Source organism: Empidonax traillii, unplaced genomic scaffold (genome assembly GCF_003031625.1).
Source record: "Empidonax traillii isolate 1590-97213 ecotype Southwest subspecies unplaced genomic scaffold, ASM303162v1 scaffold64:size1360303, whole genome shotgun sequence".
Taxonomy (NCBI): Eukaryota; Metazoa; Chordata; class Aves; order Passeriformes; family Tyrannidae; genus Empidonax; species Empidonax traillii.
In genome coordinates this window covers 1,323,295-1,339,117 of record NW_020955257.1, presented here as the reverse complement: position 1 = coordinate 1,339,117, position 15,823 = coordinate 1,323,295, and the positions used below count along the sequence as shown (strand labels likewise).

The following is a 15,823-nucleotide window of genomic DNA, read 5'->3' as shown; positions in this document are numbered from 1 at the left end:
AAAATTGTTTCTTTGCAAATGCAGATGTCATTTAGACTTGATGTTCTAGTTGGTTTGGTTGCTCTGGGTTGTGTTTGAGGCTTTATGCTGTAGCTATAAGAAAACACAGAAGTGGCTGTGCAGTTCTCCTTGAAGAGTCTCAACATTAAGAGAAGACATAAACCTGAAGATACCTACATAGAGTGCACCTTTTTTGTTTATTCGACCAAGTTTTACCCTCAGAACCATCTGGTTAGTGAGTTGATGGTTCAGTGTGTTTGAAATGCTGGTGCTAGGTATGAACTATTCTTACAGGAATACTGAGAAGGCTTATCACAGGGAAATGCATAGCTTACAAGTGCCATTTATTTTCTCTTCCGTTGCATCATGTCATGCTGGTTTTTTTAGGCACACCCATAGGGAATGGATTTTTTTTTTTTTAAAATTCCCATCTGGGAATTGTACCTTTTGTGGCATGTACCAGTAAAAGTAACAAGCTGTAATGGAGAACATGCATTTATGTTGTTTTGAAGTACCCTGTAAACATAGCACAAAAACAGAAGGTAAATCTTTTTTGTGTTACATTCTGGAAGTTGAAACATCTATTTAATGTGTCTGTGACTGAAGGCATTTCTGAAATGGGTGCATGGTTGAAGCTTCTTGAAAATTTGTACCTGTTGTATTTTCAGATCAAGTGGACTGTGTTAATTGTGAGGCAGCAGGCAGTAGTGAGGCTTGGTGGATCTGCCTTGGCTTGCCCACAGTATGTACATTCTGTGTGAGACTCAAAAGCATTGAGTCTCCTTTAAATATTAAGATAACTCTGTCAAAAGAAGCGGTTGTTTAGACAAGATACCAAGTAAATGCAAGCATTGAATTTGTCTGTTCTAGAGCTATGACACTTGGTTTGTGTTACGGTTCTTGCCTGAAGGGCCCCAGTTTTCTGCTTGGTGGCCTTTTCATACTTTCTTTACAAGCTTTGCCCCCTGACAGAATTATTCTTGGAATGAGACAGCCAGACAGATGGCATTCTTGGATCTCCATTAGAATGATTGTCTGGCACAGGCACTAATTCCCTGTCAAAGTGGAAATATTTTTTTCCTTTTAGGTATTTGTGTGCTAAACCAAGATGAATTGTGTCTTAACATGAAGGTGATCTGATCTTTGATTGCTACAAAGAAACTTTTCCCTAAAAGTCCTCTAACAGGTATACAGCCTGTATTCCTTGCAGGGGTGACTTGGCAGATGAGTGTTTTTAGGATAAAGACTATTTTAAGAGCTTTAGTGTCTGCCACTTTCAATTTTGCTAACAAGATAAATTTGTTTTTAAAAAGTGATCCAGCCTATCAAGACAATGAGGCTTCTTCAGATGAAATATGGCATCTCAAGAAAATCCTAAAGTAGCTTTATAATCAGATGGATATTTACTTTGTACTTTTTTATTCCGACTCCTAAAATTCAGGCTTAACTGGGGGACACAAGCACACATAGTTTACCTGTAACTTTTAAAAAAGAAGGCCCCAGCTGAGTTTATAGAAACTGGGCCTTTGTATTGCCCTAGTGATTCTTCTGGCTTTAACTGCTGTGAGTAAATTCAAAGGGAGATTTCTTTCCAGTTATGGGGACTTGTATGTACTTGGTGCTCAAGACAAACATGAAAGGGAGTTTTCTGCTCATTTACTTGAAGGTTGGGAGACGGTAGCAAGTACATTAATGAGGGCAGGATTTATTTTTAAAAACATACTGCTGTATAACACAGTGTGAGAGCTGAAAATAAGGCTATTCATGATGCTAGTCTTAAAATAATAAGTGTGTGGAATCTCAAAGCTTCTGAATATGTAGTCAAAGATGCATGCTGTAGTTGATACATTTCTTGTGTAGGGGGGTATTAGAGGTATTGCTTGTAGAACAGTGCCTAATGTGTCTGCAGTAAACCTGCTCTGGTGGGGGTGTGTGTAATGCCCTCTAAGCTTCTAATTTAATCTCTTCCTGTAGATAGTTCTTTAGGTCAGGTGTTCAAATTTCATTGCATTGTTTGAATTAGTTGGTTTTTGGACTAGATGACCTTTAAAGGTCCTTTCCAACCCCAACTGCTCTGATTTTATTAAGGAGTCTGCTTGCTTTTTTGGCTGAAGCAAACCTAACCAAGTGTTTTTCTCCCCATTATTTTGTGCTTGTTCCTTTATTACACTATGAATGAGTGTTTAGGGAATGCTTAAGCTTCTTTTAAGGTCTTCCTAGAACAATTAAAACAACTAAACCCACCAATAGCAATAGAGGTCTTCTTTCCCTGGGGAAGGATTTGTGCTTAGAACTGCAGCTTCACACATAGTTCATTTCATAGAATGGCTTGGACTGGAAGGGACCTCTAAAGGCCATCTGGTGAACCCCTCTGTAATGAGTAGGGATATATTCAACTACAACAAGTTGTTCAGAGCTGTGTCCAGCCTGACCATAAATGTGTCCAGGATGGTTTCCACCTCTGGGAAGCCTGTTCAGGTGTCTTGCTGACCTCATGGAAGAATATTTCTTTCTTCTGTCCAATATACATCTGCCTTCTTAGTTTAAAACCATTACTTGTCCTGTCGCAACAGGGCCTACTTAAATGTCTCAATCTCTCATACAGGTTCCCTTTAGTGTTGGAAGGGCACAGTAACGTCTCCCTGGAGTCTTCTCCCGGATGACCAATCGCAGTGCTCTCAGGATGTCTTCATGGGAGAGGCGCTCCAGCCCTCATGGCCCTCCTTTGGACCTGCCCCTCTGTGTATTCCAGGTGGATGCAGTACTCCAGGTGGCTTCTCACGAGCAAGGCAGAATTGATTCCCTTGAAAGGGAAGGGGCCAACAACTCAGTGTTTTGGCCTGTAGCACAACTGCAGCCATCCAGTTCTTGCCATAAGCTGATTTTATACTGAATGTCTGTTGCAGTTGGGATGGGATGGTGGTTACTAATTGGGCTAAGGTACAGAGCTTGCATCTCTCTGTGGTCCCAGTGGATGCCCTTAGAGGTAACTGAGGCGATCTTTGCCCCAGTGTGGGAATTACAGCTGCTCCTTTCCTATCAGGGGCATTCATTGCCCACTGTAGTATCTCAGGTGAAATGGTGATCACATCATGAGCCACCAAGCCCTGACCCATGGGATGGAAAAGTTGGGTGGAGTGAGGAGCTTGGAGAGTAGTGCTGCTGAAACTGATGGGACCCCCACAGGATGGGCTTTATGCCTCCTTGCTGGTCAGGCAAGCCAGGGTTAACCTCTGTGAGCTGCTGCCATCAGGCTCCACGCTGGCTGCAACCCAGGGGATGTAGAGCCGGGTGAGACACGTCAATATCAGACCCTGGTGTGGGTGATGGCTGGCTGTAGCCCCCTCCACGCTGAATTTGACAAACACCAAACTGCCAGCTCTAACCTGCTGCACAGTGGGAATTGTGTCGATGGCCATTGTGACAATGTCAGTACCATCTAGGTGAATTGTAGGCATTGCCCCAGAACATCAGTTTGGGGTCGTGTCATGACATGTCACAGAAGATGTGACATGTCACCATCAACTTTGGACAAGATTTTACCAATTTTGACCAGGGTGCATGGGCCACCTTAACCTGGAAAAGGGATGCACACACAAGTGCATTTGCACATACAAGTGCATTCATCGTTACTAGGTGACACGCATGCACTGTATCTACCTACTATCCAGCAAAACCACAGCCAAAGGAATGGGCTTGGAATCGCTGGGGAAAGGAGCCTGTTGAGCTTGACTCTAGTTTGGCACTGTAAAGAGACACAAGGAATGCGGAATAAGTGGGAGGACAGGCATGTGTTTGGCAGAGTGGGGTGATTGGCCCTCTGGAGTCATGGCCGTTGGTGAAATACCACTACTGTGATTGATTTTTCACTTCCATGGAGGGAGAGAGGGAGGGTTAAACCCGCAAGGGGTTGAGTCCTGAAGGGGGCTCTCACTTCTAGCTGTGGACCAACTTCCCCACTGGCATGTCCTTTGCAGCCCCAGTGTCCCTGCAGCTGTAGGCTCCATGGGCTCTCTGAACCCTAATGGCAGTTTGGGGCTGAGGTGTCCAGCAGGATGGTCCTTTTCTGCTGTGCAGCTTTCCATCCACTCTTCCTTAAGACTGTAGTGTTTCATGCAGTTCTTGTGACCCAGTTGCAGGATCCAGCACTTGGCCTTGTTGAACCTCCTAAAACTGGACCATCAGTCCAGTCTTTCCAGATGTGTCTGCAGGGCCTTCCTGCCCTTCAGCAGGTCAGCACTCCTGCCCAACTTCATGTCTTTTGTAACCCACTGAGGGTGCACTGATCTCATCCAGATCATTGACTTAAGATGTTAGACAGGACTGGCCTCAATACTGAACTTTCAGGAGCCCCACCAGCTGACCAGCTGAATGTAACTCCATTCACCAACACTTTCTGGCCCCATCCACCTTGAATATTTTTACCGAGCAAAACACGTGCATGTCCAATCCTTGAGCAGCTGGTTTCTCCAGAACGCTGTGGGGAAGCTGTCAAAGTCCTTACTGAAATTCAGGATCCACAGCCTTTCCCTCATCCACTAAGTGGGTCGCATTGTAATAGAAGGAGATTAGGTTAACCAAGTCAGTCCTTCCTAAACCCAAAGTGGCTGGGCCTAATCCTATGCTTGTCCTGTATCTGCTACTGATGATGATCTGGTCCATAACCCCTGGCACTGAGATCAGGCTGATAGGCCTGTAGTTCCCTGGATCCTCCTTCCAGCTCTTCTTGCAGAGGGGCATCAGATTTGTCATCCTCCAATCAACTGGTACTTTTTGGTGAGTACTTGTAAGTAGTGTAGCAGGTCACTGACCATCTCCCCTGGGATTAGGGGCCCCTCACTTTGCTTCCCGGCCCTGTCTTCAGCTCAGGTGGCTTGGTACTCAGAGAACAACAGGTGGCAGTGTGAAGGCAGCACCTTTAGTTACTGGGGGAAAACTTCCAGGCCAGGACTGGTGGAACAGTGCCCCATGGCACTGAGCAGCTCACATGCAATTTTCAGGTAGGTTTCAAGTCTGCTAGAAGTGATGTTTTCCCTACAGCCATCAGAGGGCTCTCACTTCTAGGCCTACATAACAGGATCTTACTGTAGCTATGGGATGTCAAACAGTAATAGCACTGAAAACATTTGTCAAGGTCTGTGCTTACAGCACACAGACAAAACCTTAAGGCATGAATAAGATTTCCCCTAAGACTGTTAATTACCTTTATTTTAAGCAAATATGCAGAAATTATTTGCTTAGTATACTGGATGAAAAAAAAAAAAGTATGTCTCTCCTTTTTGTTAAAAGTTTTACTCGTGTAGATAAAAAATTACCAGTACATCACTAAATGTTAGGAATGCTAAATGAAGTTGCTTGCTTGGTATTCCTGATTCTACTTGCATTAGAATAGAGATCTTTACACATAGGTAAACAGCTTATTTACTGAATCTCTTCTAAGGAAAAGGGTTGCAACAATAGGAGGTTGTGGTTTAACCCCAGCCACCAATGAAGTACCACCTAGCCACTTGCTGTCCCACCAGCAGGATCAGGGAGAGAATTGGGGTGTCAGCTAGAAAACTCATGGTTTGAGATAAAGAAAAGCAAAAGCCATGCACACAGGCAAAGCAGAACAAGGAATGAATCCACTGCTCCCCATGGGAGCGTACTGGTTACTTGGGCAAACATGATCACTCCAAATGTTCCCCCCTTCCTCCTTCCCTTTCCACTTGATATATTGAGCATGATGTCACATGCTATGGAATATCCCCCCGGTCAGTAGGGGTCACAGCTGTGTTTCCTTCCAACCTCACATGCACCCTCAGTCTCTTTGCCAGCATGGCAGTCTAAGAAGCAGAAAAGGCCTCGCTCTATGTAAGCCCTGCTCAGCAATAACAAAACCATCTCTATATTATCAACACTGTGTTCAACACAAATCTAAAACATAATCCCCATACTAGCCACAGTGAAGAAAACTAACTAATTCAGCCCAAACCAGGACACAGATCTTTATTGATAAGACATTTCTTGTAAATGCTAGACTTCATCTGTTTTGACAGTGAAATAAGTCTGTCTCGTCTTTCTGTTTGAATGCTACAGTGTTCATAAAACCTGAATTGTCAGTTGCATTAGACATCCCCTGACTTAGGAGATGGATAGACTCTGAAATTACTTGTTTTCTTAGGTGATCTTGGGTAGTTTAACTAATTAAAAGCACAATTGTGTTAACAGGTTTTAAAGGCAGATTTTTCAAAGTAAGATAAAGAGGATCAATAGTGGTGGAGTTTCAGAAATTATATTTTAGTGCTGTGTTACCTGATAGTAGACTCTGAATTCTGGGCTGATGAACTTTGTTCTGCTGTGGTTTCTGGGGAACTCACTAAGGTGCCCAGCACTTCGGAACACAAGGGCTACTAGAAGATGGGGAGCTGCTGTGCTGTGTGACAGCTCACACCAAAGCCTGCTTTCTTACACTGACACAGTACCAAACATGGCTACTGGGGTAAAGGAAGCCTGAAAAGGGATTTTTTACTTATTCTACTACATGTAACTTGATTGTATTTGTTCAGCTTTTAAAAACAGCCTTTTAGGCAGTTAATTCCATGCAGGAATATCTGCAAGACATTCAGAAGTCTTGAGCTGTTGAGTCAGTAGATTGAAATAAAAGATAATCCTGGAACTGATGCTTCTGAAAATTCTTCTATGCCCAGGGAAAGAACATTTTCTAGGCTCCTGCGTAAACTCAGGGCCACCACAGAAACATTTTATGTCTCAGCACTGAGACACCTGAGCAGGTGTCTACTGATTCCGTTTCCCCAAGCTTGAGGGGATGAACAAGATGAAGCACATCTGCTTCTAAAATGGCCTTTATTCATGTTTTTTTTTTTTTTTTTCAAATTATTAAGCAGGTCCTAAAGTCACACCAGCACTAACTGCAAGCAAATGGGGTTTGGTTACTTATTCTTTAAAATAAGCTTTAAAACTGTTCTTCCAAAGAGCATTCTCAAATAAACAAGACTGAAATATTTTTGCATTATAAGCCTTGACTTCTGTCTTTTCTCCTAGACTCTTTGATGTATTTTTGAGAAACCATGCCTGAACATAACACAGTATGGTGACTGAGCTGGGTGCAGATGAAGGTGCAGGATTCTTATAGGTTAAAGATACACGAGGAGTTCATTGTTTTTGTAGCATTTCTTATTCACGTTATGCTTTGTAATATTTCAGTGAGGTAAGTCTGGCTAACGTCTGGTTTATAACCATCTCTGTTCTATTTCTGCACGTTAATCTTCATGCTGTGGTGGACCCAGCTGTGCAGTCCATCTTCTACGCAGAATGGTACCAGTTGCCATGACAGCGTAGAGCTACCTACTGGTGACAGAATAATAGGCATGTGAGACTTTTTTAGAAAGTGTCACACTGCCATTTAGTCATCAGCCAGCAGGTGGGGCATGAAGCTAACAGAAGCCAAATACTGTAATTTAAAAAACCTTTCTCTTTGGGAACACTACGGTCTGGCTTCTTACAATAAAAGCTGTCCATCGCAGAATATAGCAGTTCTTATTGTAGGCTAATTAATTTCTGGGTTAAAAAAGTACAGCTGTAAGAAATGCAATGAGAACACTTTGTAGGGTTGCCAAAGTAAGTTGTGTTATGAGTCGTAGTGTGTTTGGCAGGGTTTTTGAGCAGTTTTGACACTGGTTCTGAGTGTGTCAACAGGATAGAGCTGGGCACTCATAGGGAAGCAGGACCAGAAAGTTTAAACCACTGATGAATTCTATAGCTGAAAAATTTTTGTCAGCTTATTCGTAACTCTTTTCAGTTCCTCCCTGTATTTGTACAGTGCTTACAAATCAAATCCTTACATGAACTTGACAGTATTTCAAAGGGGTATGAGTCAGAGAAGGCTTTGGTCCCCTTTTCTGCTTTCAGGTAAGTCTAGTTTATTCTACAGTCCCAAGAATTTGATAAATACACAACAGTAAAAAAAAGCCTGTAGAGATACTCAAAGCTCAATATATTCAGAAAGTACTAATTTAGCAACCTCCTTTGTTCCCTTTTTTACAGAGGTGGGATTGAAATGAGTAAGAACATGGACCACTTCTTTAAACTGGATACTCATTCCTGATCTCTCTGTTCTTGTAAATGGAACACAGTCACTGACAATGGATGGGAACTCAGTGCTACCAGTGCTCAGTGTTGCCTGCTGTTTTCAGTGTTTCCTAGGACCATATCCCTCTAAGTTGGTTGGAGGAGGGGAGTTGGTTATCCAGCAGAAATTGTAGATAATTTAATTTTCCATTGCTGTGTCTGCATTCCCTAGGGAATTGTGATCTCTATGAAATGTTTGCTTTCTGGGGTGACATTTTCCAATATAAATGACACTTCATGACAGTATTATGAAGCCAACAGTGAATAGACTAAAAAAAAAAAAAAAAGGTTCACTTTCGTATTTACTTATCTTGTTATTGTAGAAACACCACAAAAGAAGTAAAAAAAAAAAGTAGTATTTTTACTGAGTTTCTACATTTAACAATCTTAGTTAATAAGCATATAAACACATAAAACCAAATAATCTTAGTTAAGAGCTTCTATACATGTCCAGATCAGGGTTTGTCTAGTTCATTATTGTACATCATTATTGGAAACCTGTCTGTAAATGGAAGAGTAAAAAGGCAAGAAAATGGATCCTTGAGAACACGCTCACCTTCTAGTAGCTTGTTTTGCTCAGGTTTTGATCTTTTATTCTTCCTTTTGGTATATATTGAAGAGAATAGCAGAGCAGCGTGTACTAGAGTATTTTGCCACAATGTCATAAAATGCAGGACATTTGTTGTATGACTCCATTATGTTTTGATCCTTGCCTTTACAGACCTAGTAATGCTTTTACTTAAATAACAATCCATTAACTTGCAACAAAAGTGTTACTTAAAAATAAAAAAAAAAAATTAAAAAATGAAATTATGAAGCAATATTCTTTCACAGACCATTGGGATTCTTTAATGGATTTTTTGCCATACTTGGTGTTCTGAAAAGAGTTCAAATTCTGTATAAAAAACCCCAAACCTGTGATGGAACTGCTTAAAAAGAAGGCAACAGTAGATAGTACTATGTATTTATACCTAGAGTTTTCCAGAAGTACTCACTGTCTGTTGTGAATATGGTAGTTTCAAGTGCAGTGTACATGCTGCCTAAGCAGCCAAAAATGTCCTGTATGCAGATCTAGAGGCAGCTCCTGAGGCCACGAGACAATCCAAGTCAGGAAAGTTCTAGTGTATATGATGAAGTATTGTCTGAATAAGATTCTTGTAAAAAATGTAGGGGACATACATAGCCAATGATGATTCCTGATGGCATCTTGAAGCTTTGAGTTTTGGCAACAGATCCGTTACAAGCTACTAGAGTGGTCTCTTAATCCAAGTGGCAGGGGTCTGTGTTTTGGCAGCAGATGATGTATTATCTCAAACCAGCCTGCTTGACTTGTAACACGCAGCTTCAGAAACTATGAAATTCATGTTTCTGTGTCTGTTCCCTCACATATGCACAAGCTAAGGATGACACAGAATTGTATTATAGTACTGTTAGTTATTTTGGAAAGAATGCTTTTCAACTTGGAAAGCAGATGTCTCAAACCTAATTAGAAACAGAGTTCTGTCTTAGTTTAAGGACAGGAGCAGTTAAGGGGATTGGCCGAGATGCCCATTAAGTGCCCCTGGCAAGGCTCTGTGGGAAACAGAGAGAACTTGTCTTGCCTTACTCAAGAATAAAGTTTCTTTTACTTTTGCCTGAATTAAATAACATGGAGAGTTAAACTTCAGACTCTTTTAACATGTTAGGAAACTGAAATTTGCAAACTAGATTTTTATGATACTAAATTTTAGGAGTCTTAGTATCTGCTGTTTCAACCTGTGTGTTGCACATCATACCTAGTAAGAAAGAGAAGGTGGAGCTAGTGGGGAAAATTAAATGCTGTAATTAGTCACAAATGCCATTAGTTTTCTTACTGCAGTTGTTACTTATGATACCAAGGGTATACTTTAAATATACATACTTAATGTAAGGTCAAGGATGAAACTAAATGGTTTTATTTTTCAAATACTGTTCCCCAGGTGTTTGGCATGGCAGAATAAAGTTTCTAAAGACTTGCAGCAGGTTTTGCACCTTAACATCCCAGAAAAGTAAAATAGTGCAGAAAATACCAGCCTTTGGAGTTACAGAAAGTTGGTCAACTTAAAATACTTATTTATTAGTACAAGTGCACAGATAACATCAGACAAGTTTATGTTTTGTGTCCATATGGAAACGCTGATGAGTACGGAGTCCACATTTATCTTGTTCGAATGCTACTTGCTTTGTTAATTCATTATGTGCTCAAGCACCTTCTCTTCAACACCACTGGCTTTCTGTCTCTGATGTCCCAAGGTTCTGAATGCTGAAATCACTTTCAAAATCACTTCTATAATGGAACTGCCTAGATTGGTACGGTTTTACAGTTTTCAAAATCTGAAACTATTCTGTAGCTACTCCACTCAGGCGTTTCTCTTGATAACTCAGTCTCTTCAGAGCAGACTATTCTTGTCCTGCACTGCCTACTTGGATCCAGACTAGAAAATGCCCTTTGATACTCACTCTTTATGCTGCTTCTTAGGAGTCTGGGTTAGATTGTGGTTCTTGTTCACATTCTCTTTTTCAAACTTTATCTTATTAGCTATACTTGATCCAGTTACACAACAAAGAGACCTGGAAAGGGTCTTACACTTTTTACTGGGGAGGGTGAAGCACTGTTTGAATACTTCTAGGTCTGAGAAGTTTAAAGAAAACTTGAAGGTAGTTCAGGCCACAGTGATACTTCTGGTGTGTAAAACAACACACTCAGAATGCACAGTTCATGTGCAGCTTGTGATCCTGAGTTTTCAGAAAGGATGAATTCATTACAACCTACTTTTTTATTCATTTTCAGATCTTTGCATTAAGTACTGACATTCCTAGGACTGTATCTATTCAGATGGTAATGAGCAAACTCTTTCCACAACTTATTACCAACAAGGCTAGAATCAGGTGTTCATAACTTTAAGATAGTGACCAGTTCTAGTCTTTTGCCTAATCTAGTCCCTCTTTTGCCATTGGAACAGCTGGGCTGCTGCAAGTAGCAGTCTACAACTTCCTCAGGAGGGGAAGTGGAAGGGCACACACTGATCTCTTCTCTGTGGTGACGATTGACATGATCCAAGGGAATGGCATGAAGCTGTGTCAAGGGAGGTTTAGGTTGGATATTAGGAAAAGGTTTTTTACCCAGATGGTTGGGCTATGGAAGTGGTCACAGCACCAAGCCTGTCAGAGTTCAAGAAGCGTTGGGACAGTGCTCTGTGGCACACGGTGGGACTCTTCAGGCTGTCCTCTGCAGGGCCAGGAGTTGGGCTTTGATGATCCTTGTGATTTCCTTCCAACTCAGGATATTCTATGAAATTTGTGGAATAGTATTTTTCTGAGGTGTATTTTACCTATCCATCTACTACAGAGATAATAAACTGTTTAACACTTAGTAAAAATTTCATGAATTTTTGCATTATTTAAAGCCTGGTTGTCTAGTCCTTTTTTATATTAGTGAAATCTATTCAAATGAGAATCTCAGCTGACCTCACTAACACATTAGGGCATCGGGTATCTGGTAGGTGGAAATCTAAAATTTCAGAGGTTCCAAGAATTACTTTCCTTTATCTGTGATTTAGCTTAATAAAATGGAGAAATGGAAATATGCATTGATTGGTTTATAGTGTTCTGTTAAATTACTGGAATGTTCAAGAAACAGCAATATGTATGAGTGCATATCTACCTCCTTACTGATGGTACTAAGTAGTGCTTAGTCTGGATATCTAAAGGTAGGAAAAGGCATGTATTCCAGCTCCTTCAGTAATTTAGTGTTTCTTGTTAACATGAAGTCTTTCCCTTCTGCACTGGCTTATAACTAGCTGACCTTTTATAGAGAGGTTTCACTTGCAGGTTTTTGAAGCGCCTATGCAAGAGAAACAGCTTGTGGAATGTAATCTGAAACAGGTCATAGCTTCTCTAATGCTTGTTAGTCAGGCCCTTATGACAGGGAGAATTTGGCCACTGTTCTCATGACATAGAGCAAGACTGGCTTTAGTGCCAACTTCATACAGCAAATAAATCTCAGTCTCTGGACAATGGTCTTCTATATGCAGCCATTTGGGGGCATATCTCTCCTGTTTCTAAAGGTTCTTCTACAGCTTGGATTTAACCAAAATTATGAATGAGATGAGAATGTGAAATCTGTGTTATTTGTCAGGTGTGTACTGAAACATTCAAGTAAGGTAAAATAAATAGGGATTAATTAAATATTAAAATGTAGCTACAGCCTTCCTCTTGCTCCTACAGAGGCATATCCTGTCAGATACTGATCACATATTGTTATATAGCTACGTGTAGTCCTCAGAAATTTATGGCCATAAGTGTATTTTAAGTTTCAAGACTACAGAAAGCAACTTTCAGAAAGAGCTTCCAAACTGGTCTGTAATTATACCTAGCCTCTGTAGCTCCCTAGTAGTTGCTGACAAATGAGCAATAAAAGCACTTTAATAAGAAGAAATTTAAAAAAAAAATTTCCTGTGCCATTAAAATACTTTAGTGGTAGAACTCCTGTTGAAGTCGCTGTTCTGGAGAAATAAAATATGAGCTATGTTAAATAACTAATTGGGCTAAAATTTTGAGCTAGTCTGAGGCATAAGCTGCCTCCATCGGCTGGAGCCCTGGAAAGGCTTAAGTAGCTTCTGCTTCTGAGCAAGGGTTGGGTTGTGTGCTGCTGCTTGGGCAGAAAGGGTTACACCACCATCACTGTTGACAGCAGGGGACTGGTCTGATTCTCTCTTTAGCAGTAGTATAGATCCAACTTCTCCAGAGGTTTCTAGTCTGTCTGAGTTCCTTTAGATTTGGAAGCAGTTTTTCTGGTATTACTAAGAAGCTATAGCTTAGTTCTGAATAATACCTGATGACATAATTACTTTGCAATAAGTAAAATAAAAAATTGAAAGTTTATTTCCACTCAAGCTTATCATCACCTCTGTGTGTTGAGTGTTTCAGCCTGCGGAAGACTCAAATGTTGAAAACCACAAGACATTCAAGACCTTGAGAGTGCAAGAGTCTTGGAAAAACAAATCGGAACCAGACACACGTCAGACAGTTAACAGATCCTTTCTTGGAGCTGCCACAGTGGCAGGTTGCTTGGCACTAAGGAATTGTGCAAAACTAAAGGAATGGTTTTCCCTAGTGGTCATACCACTTCATACCAACTGAGGTGGAAATGGAAGTGAGTACAGGAAGGATGATGAGTTTGACATTGGTAAGACAGAGGTACCTTCTACTACAGAGCCCAAAATAAAAACTAGATATCAAAAATGTGGTATCTCAACAAGTAAGAAAAAGGTCTGATCCTTGGGTAATTAAGATGTTTCATAACCATTTGCACTGGTGATCTGAGACTAACAATAAATGTGGAAAATATGCTAAATGATTTGTCTACCTCAAATGAAGCCTAGTTTTTCCCATTTTGTACTTTCTTTCCTATTTTGTCTTGTTAACAAAAATTCAGTAGATCCTAAACATGCTTTTGCAGAGTGGTAGGTAAATAACAAAACTAATTTTCTTTACTGATATTTTGGTATCTATTTTTGATTAACAGGAGTTAATCAGAAGTAACTTAAGTTCTGCAGAATCCTGTTCAGTGTGATGTTGCAGGTGTCTGTTGCTTTTTGACCGAGGAAACAAATTTTATTCTCAATAAGTTTTAAGTGTTTTTCACACAGCTGCAAAAACTAGAAAAATGGGATGTGGTTGCGTTGAATGCTGGAGTATAACTTTGTAGTGAAAATAACAGCAACTGGCATTGCACTGAGTGTCATGCAAAAAAAATGTCTTTGCTTTGCACCTGTGTGTATCTTTCCAATTAGTTGTTCAAATCATGCTTGGAATAGCCAAGCAAGAGTTTATTTAGTCGCACAACTAGAAACACCTTGCACAAGAGAGAAATGCTGTGCATGTGATTTCGTGCTGCTTTTCACAATATGTAATAATCTCTGCCTAGGCCAAAGTAAGTACAGAGATTTGACCAAGCAGAATTATTCAGTGCCCAACCAGTAGCAATTTACACCCGCATTGAACTTGCCTTACCCAGCTGCACCCAAGACTACAAAGTGCAAATGGAAAACATGATCACTCCTGCTTGTGATACGGGAGGTTGTAGAGCTCTGCACTGCTAAATGTGGGGATTTACAAAAGAGATTACACTGGCTAGACACAGAAATAAAACGTATCAAAGCCCTTTTTAACTCCTAAGGTAAACTAATATTCTCTAATGGAGTGTCTAGGGACAACATCTTACAGTTGATTAAAGCAATAAGGTCCTTCAGTTGTTTATAGTTAAATGGTTGTTAGAGCAGTATTTTACTATTTAATTACCAAATCACTTGTGCTTTGCAGTAGTTTATTGTTCTTCAGGAAGGTATATGTGTGTGCCTGTGTGTGTTTATATATATAGATATACATACCACAACTCTGAAATGTCTAGGATGCTTGTTTAGGTTTTTTTCAAGTTGATCAGAATTCTTATGGAAATAATGTTGCCTGTTCTTGGAGTACCATGTGAAATAGCTATTACAGATAAAATAAGTTCTAGGTCATATCTTATCAAATCTGTACCAATATGGTCTGAAAGAGGCAAATAATTTCAAAATATGGCAAAGGTGCATATTAAAAAGAATATATGAATACTAGCAAGCCAGAACTGAATTCTGAAATTCTTACAGTCTAGAAACAATAGTTTAGATGTACAGCATCAGTTGAGATTTTGTGCTATGCTTCAACTTACATGCCTTGATATCAGGTACTTGAACCATCTTTGTTTTGTTGCATTTCAATGTTGGCACACTGAAATAGCTGACAGTAGAGGTGTCTATCCTGGTAATCAATGTGCTACTTCTCAAATATACTTTTGTAGTCAGAGCAAAATATCTTAATGACAAAAATCCTATGGAACCATCTTTTAATTCAAATTTGCCTCTAATAAAAAGTGCAGGAATGACATAATGGCTTATGTATTTAATGCTGGAGTAGAGGAGTTCCAGGTTGAAACTAGTGCGTCAAAACACCTTGTATCTGATCCCTATTAAGTTTGCAGACGTGTCTGATGCATGACTGTGAAGTGGGCAGTGGAAAGATGTTTTGTAGTGCCTGGGTTTGTGCTATGTGACCCACTGTAAACACTAATTGGAAACACTTGTCATTTGTACAGGACTACTACTTCATAACAACCTACAGACATCTAGGAATGTTGTTTTTCTAGTGTCGATGTTCCTTTATGTATCCGAGGAGACTGCACCAGCAAGAGTCTTCAGTGTTGTCGGACATCCTTTCAATTCAACGCCCGAGGTGTAGATCTGCAATTCCCATGGTGTCAGTAAGCTCTGGTGCCTTGGATGCTCCTTCTGGAGCCATCTATGACCTGATGTGTTTACAGTACAGGGAAAGCTGCACTTTCACTTCTTCCTACACACTTAGCAATCCTTCCCCATATGCTTTAACAGTAGTATTAGAAAAACAGCTCAATTACATGGCACCCTGATGGGACTGCATGCTGCTTTCTCACATGGTCAGAAAGCTAGAGAAACTAATGAGTGGAGGAAAAATGACAAGGGAGAAGTCAAGAGGAAAAACCTGTGTGTATAATTAAAAGAAATGGAGAGGATAAAACCAAAACACACAGAAGGAAATAGAAAAAGGAGACGGATAAAGTTCTCCCACAAAATGCATTGCTGGTGTTTGCTTCATAGTT

At 40.4% G+C, this 15,823-nt stretch overlaps 1 long non-coding RNA gene across 1 annotated transcript; it reads left to right on the top strand.

Moving 5' to 3' along the window:
* The first annotated feature begins 195 nt into the window (after positions 1 to 195).
* On the top strand, positions 196 to 2,750 carry LOC114055670. Its single transcript, XR_003570796.1, has 3 exons — positions 196 to 231; positions 1,088 to 1,186; positions 2,606 to 2,750. It is a non-coding gene; the product is annotated as an uncharacterized LOC114055670 (long non-coding RNA).
* Positions 2,751 to 15,823: the final 13,073 nt, after the last annotated feature.